Here is a 12,400-nt window from a genome sequence, read left to right on the forward strand (position 1 = left end):
ATACTCTTGCCAGGGCCTGAAGCACAGCAGCTATAGAAAGGGAGGAGCTTGTTGGTGTAGCTCTGTGGTTCAGGTCATTCTGAGTGACCTTCTGAGACCATGGCCTCTCTGGGAGCTCCTCCTGATAGTGGGATGCCTTGTTTAGACGTCACACCATAATCAGTATTAGGTTTATTATTGCCATAATTACCTCTCCAGCAGTCAACAACATTTTACAAGAGTTTGGGGTTTCTGATGTATGTGTTTTTCTTTACTTTTCATGTTTAAATTGCATTTTATCCACCAGGGGGCGCTCTATATCTACTCATCTGTGGCCATAATAATATTGATGATGAAACAAAGGGTTAGGGTGAGGAGACCCCCGGCCGTGTCTGCTGAGCCCGGGTGCGTTAGCAGTGTTTAGACCTTCCAGATACTTTGTACAGATCTTTTTTAATAGGTGTGCAGTTTGCTCTAAAATAAGGACTTGTCCTGATACACAATGTTGGACTGGTCACTCCAAGTAGACACGCCATGTTATTCAATTACACCTTATTCAATGACCCTTACACTTATCATAGTGGAAAGATATGAATTTGTTAAATGATTTTTTTTTCTCAATGCTATTCTGAAACGAGAAAGACGGTGTCTGTGAATGACTATTACATACTATGTTGCCAATACTACAGTGTGATGAGAAGTTTGTTCTTGCATGAAACGAGACGCTGTTCTCCTACCTCATGTTGTGATATAAAAGATGTTTTTTAAGCAGAGGACGCTGCATCTCTACCCGTTTATCATTATTGATATTTACTAGTAAACGACATACCTGTAAATGCTTTTAGCTAATACCTCAGTTGGATCTAGTGGGTTTTGTTTTCTTGTTTTCCTTCCTAATTTCAGATGGTGTAAATATACCCTGTATAGACAATGGACTTGGATCAAATTCAAGTAAAGTTCTGTAGTGTCAAACTGGTGTCTTCTGTTTTCTTTCTTGTGAGGGACAGATAACCCATTGACCCATCACCATGCTGGCGAGGAACACGTTCCCGGTTACTGTGAGGGCGTGTCTGGGGGTGTGGCCATGGGCGACTGCCCCGTCCTAATTGGTCTCTGACATGAAGCTCCAGTCACAGAAGCAGCCGCTGGTGTCTGGGCTGGGTATCAGCTGTGTACACACAACCACACATAACCACACACACAACCACACATAACCACACACACAACCACACACACAACCACACCTACGCAAAAACTATTGAGGAAGAAGAGCCAGGGAGCGTTCAAGCCCAGGTGGGTCAGGACCCCGGCAGGAAGCGCCAAGCAGACCGCCAACAACACGATGAACAGCGCCCACGTACTGAGGAAGACTGAGAAGAAACAGCACCATGGTGACCTGCGGGATCTGGGAGCTGGTGGAGATCCAGCACCGATGCAGGTGGAGGTTCTCCATCCCCAACAGAGGGGGGAACCCAGACGCCGAGAACACGTAGAGCAGGGCCAGAATCCACAACGCACCGCTAGCCACCATGTAACCGACCCGATGAGCTGCCTCCAGTACCGGTCCTGGAAAAAAAACATAAGGGGTATGTATGGCGTTTTTTTTTTTCAGACCAAATTTATTTTTATCTACAATCTTCATGAACATTCACAGGTATGTAGTACAAGCAATTCTGATCAGAGATCTGCCACCCAGGGGTGTCTAGTCCAGTCCTAGGCCAAGCAGTGACAAATTTTGTTATTTCCACCCGAAAAAAAACACAAGGGGTATGTATGGCGTTTTTATTTTCAGACCAAATTTATTTTTAGCTACAATCTTCATGAACATTCACAGGTATGTAGTACAGGCACATCTGATCAGAGATCTGCCACCCAGGGGTGTCTAGTCCATTACTAGGCCGAGCAGTGAACAATTTAATTATGTCCACCTGAAAAAAAACATAAGGGGTATGTATGGCGTTTTTTTTTCAGACCAAATTTATTTTTATCTACAATCCTCATGCACTTTCACAGGTATGTAGTACAAACAGTTCTGATTATAGATCTGCCACCCAGGGGTGACTAGTCCATTACTAGGCTGAGCAGTGAACAATTTAATTATGTCCACCTGAAAAAAAACATAAGGGGTATGTATGGCGTTTTTTCCAGACCAAATTAATCTTTTGTCTACAATCTTCATGAATATTCACAGGTATATAGGCCAAGCAATTCTGATCATAGATCTGCCACCCAGGGGTCTCTAGTCCATTACTAGGCCGAGCAGTGAACAATTTAATTATGTCCACCTGAAAAAAAACATAAGGGGTATGTATGGCGTTTTTTTTTTTCAGACCAAATTTATTTTTTGTCTACAATCCTCATGCACTTTCACAGGTATGTAGTACAAACAGTTCTGATTATAGATCTGCCACCCAGGAGTGTCTAGTCCATTACTAGGCCGAGCAGTGAACAATTTAATTATGTCCACCTGAAAAAAAACGTAAGGGGTATGTATGGCGTTTTTTTTTCAGACCAAATTTATTTTTATCTACAATTCTCATGCACTTTCACAGGTATGTAGTACAAACAGTTCTGATTAAAGATCAGCCACCTAGGGGTGACTAGTCCATTACTAGGCCGAGCAGTGAACAATTTAATTATGTCCACCTGAAAAAAAACATAAGGGGTATGTATGGCGTTTTTTTTTTTCAGACCAAATTTATTTTTATCTACAATCTTCATGAACATTCACAGGTATGTAGTACAAGCAATTCTGATCAGAGATCTGCCACCCAGGGGTGTCTAGTCCAGTCCTAGGCCAAGCAGTGACAAATTTTGTTATTTCCACCCGAAAAAAAACACAAGGGGTATGTATGGCGTTTTTATTTTCAGACCAAATTTATTTTTAGCTACAATCTTCATGAACATTCACAGGTATGTAGTACAGGCACATCTGATCAGAGATCTGCCACCCAGGGGTGTCTAGTCCATTACTAGGCCGAGCAGTGAACAATTTAATTATGTCCACCTGAAAAAAAACATAAGGGGTATGTATGGCGTTTTTTTTTCAGACCAAATTTATTTTTATCTACAATCCTCATGCACTTTCACAGGTATGTAGTACAAACAGTTCTGATTATAGATCTGCCACCCAGGGGTGACTAGTCCATTACTAGGCTGAGCAGTGAACAATTTAATTATGTCCACCTGAAAAAAAACATAAGGGGTATGTATGGCGTTTTTTCCAGACCAAATTAATCTTTTGTCTACAATCTTCATGAATATTCACAGGTATATAGGCCAAGCAATTCTGATCATAGATCTGCCACCCAGGGGTCTCTAGTCCATTACTAGGCCGAGCAGTGAACAATTTAATTATGTCCACCTGAAAAAAAACATAAGGGGTATGTATGGCGTTTTTTTTTTTCAGACCAAATTTATTTTTTGTCTACAATCCTCATGCACTTTCACAGGTATGTAGTACAAACAGTTCTGATTATAGATCTGCCACCCAGGAGTGTCTAGTCCATTACTAGGCCGAGCAGTGAACAATTTAATTATGTCCACCTGAAAAAAAACGTAAGGGGTATGTATGGCGTTTTTTTTTCAGACCAAATTTATTTTTATCTACAATTCTCATGCACTTTCACAGGTATGTAGTACAAACAGTTCTGATTAAAGATCAGCCACCCAGGGGTGACTAGTCCATTACTAGGCCGAGCAGTGAACAATTTAATTATGTCCACCTGAAAAAAAACATAAGGGGGATGTATGGCGTTTTTTTTTCAGACCAAATTTATTTTTATCTACAATTCTCATGCACTTTCACAGGTATGTAGTACAAACAGTTCTGATTAAAGATCAGCCACCCAGGGGTGACTAGTCCATTACTAGGCCGAGCAGTGAACAATTTAATTATGTCCACCTGAAAAAAAACATAAGGGGTATGTATGGCGTTTTTTTTTCAGACCAAATTTATTTTTTGTCTACAATCTTCATGAACATTCACAGGTATATAGGCCAAGCAATTCTGATCATAGATCTGCCACCCAGGGGTGTCTAGTCCAGTCCTAGGCCGAGCAGTGACAAATTTAATTATTTCCACCTGAAAAAAAACATAAGGGGTATGTATGGCGGTTTTTTTTTCAGACCAAATTTATTTTTATCTACAATCTTCATAAACATTCACAGGTATGTAGTACAAGCAGTTTTGATTATAGATCTGCCACCTAGGGGTCTCTAGTCCATTACTAGGCCGAGCAGTGAACAATTTAATTATGTCCACCTGAAAAAAAACATAAGGGGTATGTATGGCGTTTTTTTTTCAGACCAAATTTATTTTTATCTACAATCTTCATAAACATTCACAGGTATGTAGTACAAGCAGTTTTGATTATAGATCTGCCACCTAGGGGTCTCTAGTCCATTACTAGGCCGAGCAGTGAACAATTTAATTATGTCCACCTGAAAAAAAACATAAGGGGTATGTATGGCGTTTTTTTTTCAGACCAAATTTATTTTTATCTACAATTCTCATGCACTTTCACAGGTATGTAGTACAAACAGTTCTGATTATAGATCTGCCACCCAGGGGTGACTAGTCCATTACTAGGCCGAGCAGTGAACAATTTAATTATGTCCACCTGAAAAAAAACGTAAGGGGTATGTATGGCGTTTTTTTTTCAGACCAAATTTATTTTTTGTCTACTATCTTCATACACTTTCACAGGTATGTTGTACAAACAGTTCTGATTATAGATCTGCCACCCAGGGGTGTCTAGTCCATTACTAGGCCGAGCAGTGAACAATTTAATTATGTCCACTTGAAAAAAAACATAAGGGGTATGTATGGCGTTTTTTTTTCAGACCAAATTTATTTTTTGTCTACAATCTTCATGAACATTCACAGGTATATAGGCCAAGCAATTCTGATCATAGATCTGCCACCCAGGGGTCTCTAGTCCAGTCCTAGGCCGAGCAGTGACAAATGTAATTATTTCCACCTGAAAAAAAACATAAGGGGTATGTATGGCGTTTTTTTTTTTCAGACCAAATTTATTTTTATCTACAATCTTCATAAACATTCACAGGTATGTAGTACAAGCAGTTTTGATTATAGATCTGCCACCTAGGGGTGTCTAGTCCATTACTAGGCCGAGCAGTGAACAATTTAATTATGTCCACCTGAAAAAAAACGTAAGGGGTATGTATGTATGGCGTTTTTTTTTCAGACCAAATTTATTTTTATCTACAATTCTCATGCACTTTCACAGGTATGAAGTACAAACAGTTCTGATTAAAGATCAGCCACCCAGGGGTGACTAGTCCATTACTAGGCCGAGCAGTGAACAATTTAATTATGTCCACCTGAAAAAAAACATAAGGGGTATGTATGGTGTTTTTTTTTCAGACCAAATTTATTTTTTGTCTACAATCTTCATGAACATTCACAGGTATATAGGCCAAGCAATTCTGATCATAGATCTGCCACCCAGGGGTCTCTAGTCCATTACTAGGCCGAGCAGTGAACAATTTAATTATGTCCACCTGAAAAAAAACGTAAGGGGTATGTATGGCGTTTTTTTTTCAGACCAAATTTATTTTTATCTACAATTCTCATGCACTTTCACAGGTATGTAGTACAAACAGTTCTGATTATAGATCTGCCACCCAGGGGTGACTAGTCCATTACTAGGCCGAGCAGTGAACAATTTAATTATGTCCACCTGAAAAAAAACGTAAGGGGTATGTATGGCGTTTTTTTTTCAGACCAAATTTATTTTTTGTCTACAATCTTCATGAACATTCACAGGTATATAGGCCAAGCAATTCTGATCATAGATCTGCCACCCAGGGGTCTCTAGTCCATTACTAGGCCGAGCAGTGAACAATTGAATTATGTCCACCTGAAAAAAAACGTAAGGGGTATGTATGGCGTTTTTTGTTTTCAGACCAAATTTATTTATTGTCTACAATCCTCATGCACTTTCACAGGTATGTAGTACAAACAGTTCTGATCATAGATCTGCCACCCAGGGGTCTCTAGTCCATTACTAGGCCGAGCAGTGAACAATTTAATTATGTCCACCTGAAAAAAAACGTAAGGGGTATGTATGGCGTTTTTTTTTCAGACTAAATTTATTTTTATCTACAATCTTCATGAAAATTCACAGGCATGTAGTACAAGCAATTCTGATCAGAGATCTGCCACCCAGGGGTGTCTAGTCCAGTCCTAGGCCGAGCAGTGACACATTTAATTATTTCCAGCTGAAAAAAAACGTAAGGGGTATGTATGGCGTTTTTTTTTTAGACCAAATTTATTTTTTGTCTACAATCTTCATGAACATTCACAGTTATATAGGCCAAGCAATTCTGATCATAGATCTGCCACCCAGGTGTTTCTGGTCCATTACTAGGCCGAGCAGTGAACAATTTAATTATTTCCACCTGAAAAAAAACATAAGGGGTATGTATGGCGTTTTTTTTTTCAGACCAAATTTATTTTTATCTACAATCTTCATGAACATTCACAGGTATGTAGTACAAACAGTTCTGATTATAGATCTGCCACCCAGGGGTGTCTAGTCCATTACTAGGCCGAGCAGTGAACAATTTAATTATGTCCACCTGAAAAAAAACATAAGGGGTATGTATGGCGTTTTTTTTTCAGACCAAATTTATTTTTATCTACAATCCTCATGCACTTTCACAGGTATGTAGTACAAACAGTTCTGATTATAGATCTGCCACCCAGGGGTGTCTAGTCCATTACTAGGCCGAGCAGTGAACAATTTAATTATGTCCACCTGAAAAAAAAAAAAAGGGGTATGTATGGCGTTTTTTTTCTACTACATACCTGTGAATGTTCATGAAGATTGTAGATAAAAATAAATTTGGTCTGAAAAAAAAAAAGCCATACATACCCCTTACGTTTTTTTTCAGGTGGACATAATTAAATTGTTCACTGCTCGGCCTAGTAATGGACTAGACACCCCTGGGTGGCAGATCTATAATCAGAACTGTTTGTACTACATACCTGTGAAAGTGCATGAGGATTGTAGATAAAAATAAATTTGGTCTGAAAAAAAAACGCCATACATACCCCTTATGTTTTTTTTCAGGTGGACATAATTAAATTGTTCACTGCTCGGCCTAGTAATGGACTAGACACCCCTGGGTGGCAGATCTATAATCAGAACTGTTTGTACTACATACCTGTGAAAGTGCATGAGGATTGTAGATAAAAATAAATTTGGTCTGAAAAAAAAACGCCATACATACCCCTTATGTTTTTTTTCAGGTGGACATAATTAAATTGTTCACTGCTCGGCCTAGTAATGGACTAGACACCCCTGGGTGGCAGATCTATAATCAGAACTGTTTGTACTACATACCTGTGAATGTTCATGAAGATTGTAGACAAAAAATAAATTTGGTCTGAAAAAAAAACGCCATACATACCCCTTACGTTTTCTTTCAGGTGGACATAATTAAATTATTCACTGTTCGGCCTAGTAATGGACTAGACACCCCTGGGTGGCAGATCTATGATCAGAATTGCTTGTACTACATACCTGTGAATGTTCATGAAGATTGTAAATAAAAATAAATTTGGTCTGAAAAAAAAAACGCCATACATACCCCTTATGTTTTTTTTCAGGTGGACATAATTAAATTGTTCACTGCTCGGCCTAGTAATGGACTAGACACCCCTGGGTGGCAGATCTATAATCAGAACTGTTTGTACTACATACCTGTGAAAGTGCATGAGGATTGTAGATAAAAATAAATTTGGTCTGAAAAAAAAACGCCATACATACCCCTTATGTTTTTTTTCAGGTGGACATAATTAAATTGTTCACTGCTCGGCCTAGTAATGGACTAGACACCCCTGGGTGGCAGATCTATAATCAGAACTGTTTGTACTACATACCTGTGAATGTTCATGAAGATTGTAGATAAAAATAAATTTGGTCTGAAAAAAAAACGCCATTCATTCCCCTTACGTTTTTTTTCAGGTGGACATAATTAAATTGTTCACTGTTCGGCCTAGTAATGGACTAGACACCCCTGGGTGGCAGATCTATAATCAGAACTGTTTGTACTACATACCTGTGAAAGTGCATGAGGATTGTAGATAAAAATAAATTTGGTCTGAAAAAAAAACGCCATACATACCCCTTATGTTTTTTTTCAGGTGGACATAATTAAATTGTTCACTGCTCGGCCTAGTAATGGACTAGACACCCCTGGGTGGCAGATCTATAATCAGAACTGTTTGTACTACATACCTGTGAAAGTGCATGAGGATTGTAGATAAAAATAAATTTGGTCTGAAAAAAAAACGCCATACATACCCCTTATGTTTTTTTTCAGGTGGACATAATTAAATTGTTCACTGCTCGGCCTAGTAATGGACTAGACACCCCTGGGTGGCAGATCTATAATCAGAACTGTTTGTACTACATACCTGTGAATGTTCATGAAGATTGTAGACAAAAAATAAATTTGGTCTGAAAAAAAAACGCCATACATACCCCTTACGTTTTCTTTCAGGTGGACATAATTAAATTATTCACTGTTCGGCCTAGTAATGGACTAGACACCCCTGGGTGGCAGATCTATGATCAGAATTGCTTGTACTACATACCTGTGAATGTTCATGAAGATTGTAAATAAAAATAAATTTGGTCTGAAAAAAAAAACGCCATACATACCCCTTATGTTTTTTTTCAGGTGGACATAATTAAATTGTTCACTGCTCGGCCTAGTAATGGACTAGACACCCCTGGGTGGCAGATCTATAATCAGAACTGTTTGTACTACATACCTGTGAAAGTGCATGAGGATTGTAGATAAAAATAAATTTGGTCTGAAAAAAAAACGCCATACATACCCCTTATGTTTTTTTTCAGGTGGACATAATTAAATTGTTCACTGCTCGGCCTAGTAATGGACTAGACACCCCTGGGTGGCAGATCTATAATCAGAACTGTTTGTACTACATACCTGTGAATGCTCATGAAGATTGTAGACAAAAAATAAATTTGGTCTGAAAAAAAAACGCCATTCATTCCCCTTACGTTTTTTTTCAGGTGGACATAATTAAATTGTTCACTGTTCGGCCTAGTAATGGACTAGACACCCCTGGGTGGCAGATCTATAATCAGAACTGTTTGTACTACATACCTGTGAAAGTGCATGAGGATTGTAGATAAAAATAAATTTGGTCTGAAAAAAAAACGCCATACATACCCCTTATGTTTTTTTTCAGGTGGACATAATTAAATTGTTCACTGCTCGGCCTAGTAATGGACTAGTCACCCCTGGGTGGCAGATCTATAATCAGAACTGTTTGTACTACATACCTGTGAAAGTGCATGAGGATTGTAGATAAAAATAAATTTGGTCTGAAAAAAAAACGCCATACATACCCCTTACGTTTTTTTTCAGGTGGACATAATTAAAATGTTCACTGCTCGGCCTAGTAATGGACTAGACACCCCTGGGTGGCAGATCTATAATCAGAACTGTTTGTACTACATACCTGTGAAAGTGCATGAGGATTGTAGATAAAAATAAATTTGGTCTGAAAAAAAACGCCATACCCTTATGTTTTTTTTCAGGTGGACATAATTAAATTGTTCACTGCTCGGCCTAGTAATGGACTAGACACCCCTGGGTGGCAGATCTATAATCAGAACTGTTTGTACTACATACCTGTGAAAGTGCATGAGGATTGTAGATAAAAATAAATTTGGTCTGAAAAAAAAACGCCATACATACCCCTTATGTTTTTTTTCAGGTGGACATAATTAAATTGTTCACTGCTCGGCCTAGTAATGGACTAGACACCCCTGGGTGGCAGATCTATAATCAGAACTGTTTGTACTACATACCTGTGAATGCTCATGAAGATTGTAGACAAAAAATAAATTTGGTCTGAAAAAAAAACGCCATTCATTCCCCTTACGTTTTTTTTCAGGTGGACATAATTAAATTGTTCACTGCTCGGCCTAGTAATGGACTAGACACCCCTGGGTGGCAGATCTATAATCAGAACTGTTTGTACTACATACCTGTGAAAGTGCATGAGGATTGTAGATAAAAATAAATTTGGTCTGAAAAAAAACGCCATACATACCCCTTATGTTTTTTTTCAGGTGGACATAATTAAATTGTTCACTGCTCGGCCTAGTAATGGACTAGACACCCCTGGGTGGCAGATCTATAATCAGAACTGTTTGTACTACATACCTGTGAAAGTGCATGAGGATTGTAGATAAAAATAAATTTGGTCTGAAAAAAAACGCCATACATACCCCTTATGTTTTTTTTCAGGTGGACATAATTAAATTGTTCACTGCTCGGCCTAGTAATGGACTAGACACCCCTGGGTGGCAGATCTATAATCAGAACTGTTTATACTACATACCTGTGAAAGTGCATGAGGATTGTAGATAAAAATAAATTTGGTCTGAAAAAAAAACGCCATACATACCCCTTATGTTTTTTTTCAGGTGGACATAATTAAATTGTTCACTGCTCGGCCTAGTAATGGACTAGACACCCCTGGGAAGCAGATCTATAATCAGAACTGTTTGTACTACATACCTGTGAAAGTGCATGAGGATTGTAGATAAAAATAAATTTGGTCTGAAAAAAAAACGCCATACATACCCCTTATGTTTTTTTTCAGGTGGACATAATTAAATTGTTCACTGCTCGGCCTAGTAATGGACTAGACACCCCTGGGTGGCAGATCTATAATCAGAACTGTTTGTACTACATACCTGTGAAAGTGCATGAGGATTGTAGATAAAAATAAATTTGGTCTGAAAAAAAACGCCATACATACCCCTTATGTTTTTTTTCAGGTGGACATAATTAAATTGTTCAGCCTAGTAATGGACTAGACACCCCTGGGTGGCAGATCTATAATCAGAACTGTTTGTACTACATACCTGTGAAAGTGCATGAGGATTGTAGATAAAAATAAATTTGGTCTGAAAAAAAAACGCCATACATACCCCTTACGTTTTTTTTCAGGTGGACAAAATTAAATTGTTCACTGCTCGGCCTAGTAATGGACTAGACACCCCTGGGTGGCAGATCTATAATCAGAACTGTTTGTACTACATACCTGTGAAAGTGCATGAGGATTGTAGATAAAAATAAATTTGGTCTGAAAAAAAAACGCCATACATACCCCTTATGTTTTTTTTCAGGTGGACATAATTAAATTGTTCACTGCTCGGCCTAGTAATGGACTAGTCACCCCTGGGTGGCAGATCTATAATCAGAACTGTTTGTACTACATACCTGTGAAAGTGCATGAGGATTGTAGATAAAAATAAATTTGGTCTGAAAAAAAACGCCATACATACCCCTTATGTTTTTTTTCAGGTGGACATAATTAAATTGTTCACTGCTCGGCCTAGTAATGGACTAGACACCCCTGGGTGGCAGATCTATAATCAGAACTGTTTATACTACATACCTGTGAAAGTGCATGAGGATTGTAGATAAAAATAAATTTGGTCTGAAAAAAAAACGCCATACATACCCCTTATGTTTTTTTTCAGGTGGACATAATTAAATTGTTCACTGCTCGGCCTAGTAATGGACTAGTCACCCCTGGGTGGCAGATCTATAATCAGAACTGTTTGTACTACATACCTGTGAAAGTGCATGAGGATTGTAGATAAAAATAAATTTGGTCTGAAAAAAAAACGCCATACATACCCCTTACGTTTTTTTTCAGGTGGACAAAATTAAATTGTTCACTGCTCGGCCTAGTAATGGACTAGACACCCCTGGGTGGCAGATCTATAATCAGAACTGTTTGTACTACATACCTGTGAAAGTGCATGAGGATTGTAGATAAAAATAAATTTGGTCTGAAAAAAAAACGCCATACATACCCCTTATGTTTTTTTTCAGGTGGACATAATTAAATTGTTCACTGCTCGGCCTAGTAATGGACTAGTCACCCCTGGGTGGCAGATCTATAATCAGAACTGTTTGTACTACATACCTGTGAAAGTGCATGAGGATTGTAGATAAAAATAAATTTGGTCTGAAAAAAAAACGCCATACATACCCCTTACGTTTTTTTTCAGGTGGACAAAATTAAATTGTTCACTGCTCGGCCTAGTAATGGACTAGACACCCCTGGGTGGCAGATCTATAATCAGAACTGTTTGTACTACATACCTGTGAAAGTGCATGAGGATTGTAGATAAAAATAAATTTGGTCTGAAAAAAAAACGCCATACATACCCCTTATGTTTTTTTTCAGGTGGACATAATTAAATTGTTCACTGCTCGGCCTAGTAATGGACTAGTCACCCCTGGGTGGCAGATCTATAATCAGAACTGTTTGTACTACATACCTGTGAAAGTGCATGAGGATTGTAGATAAAAATAAATTTGGTCTGAA

This window comes from Borostomias antarcticus, assembly GCF_949987555.1.
Source record: "Borostomias antarcticus genome assembly, chromosome: 24".
NCBI classification, from domain to species: domain Eukaryota; kingdom Metazoa; phylum Chordata; class Actinopteri; order Stomiiformes; family Stomiidae; genus Borostomias; species Borostomias antarcticus.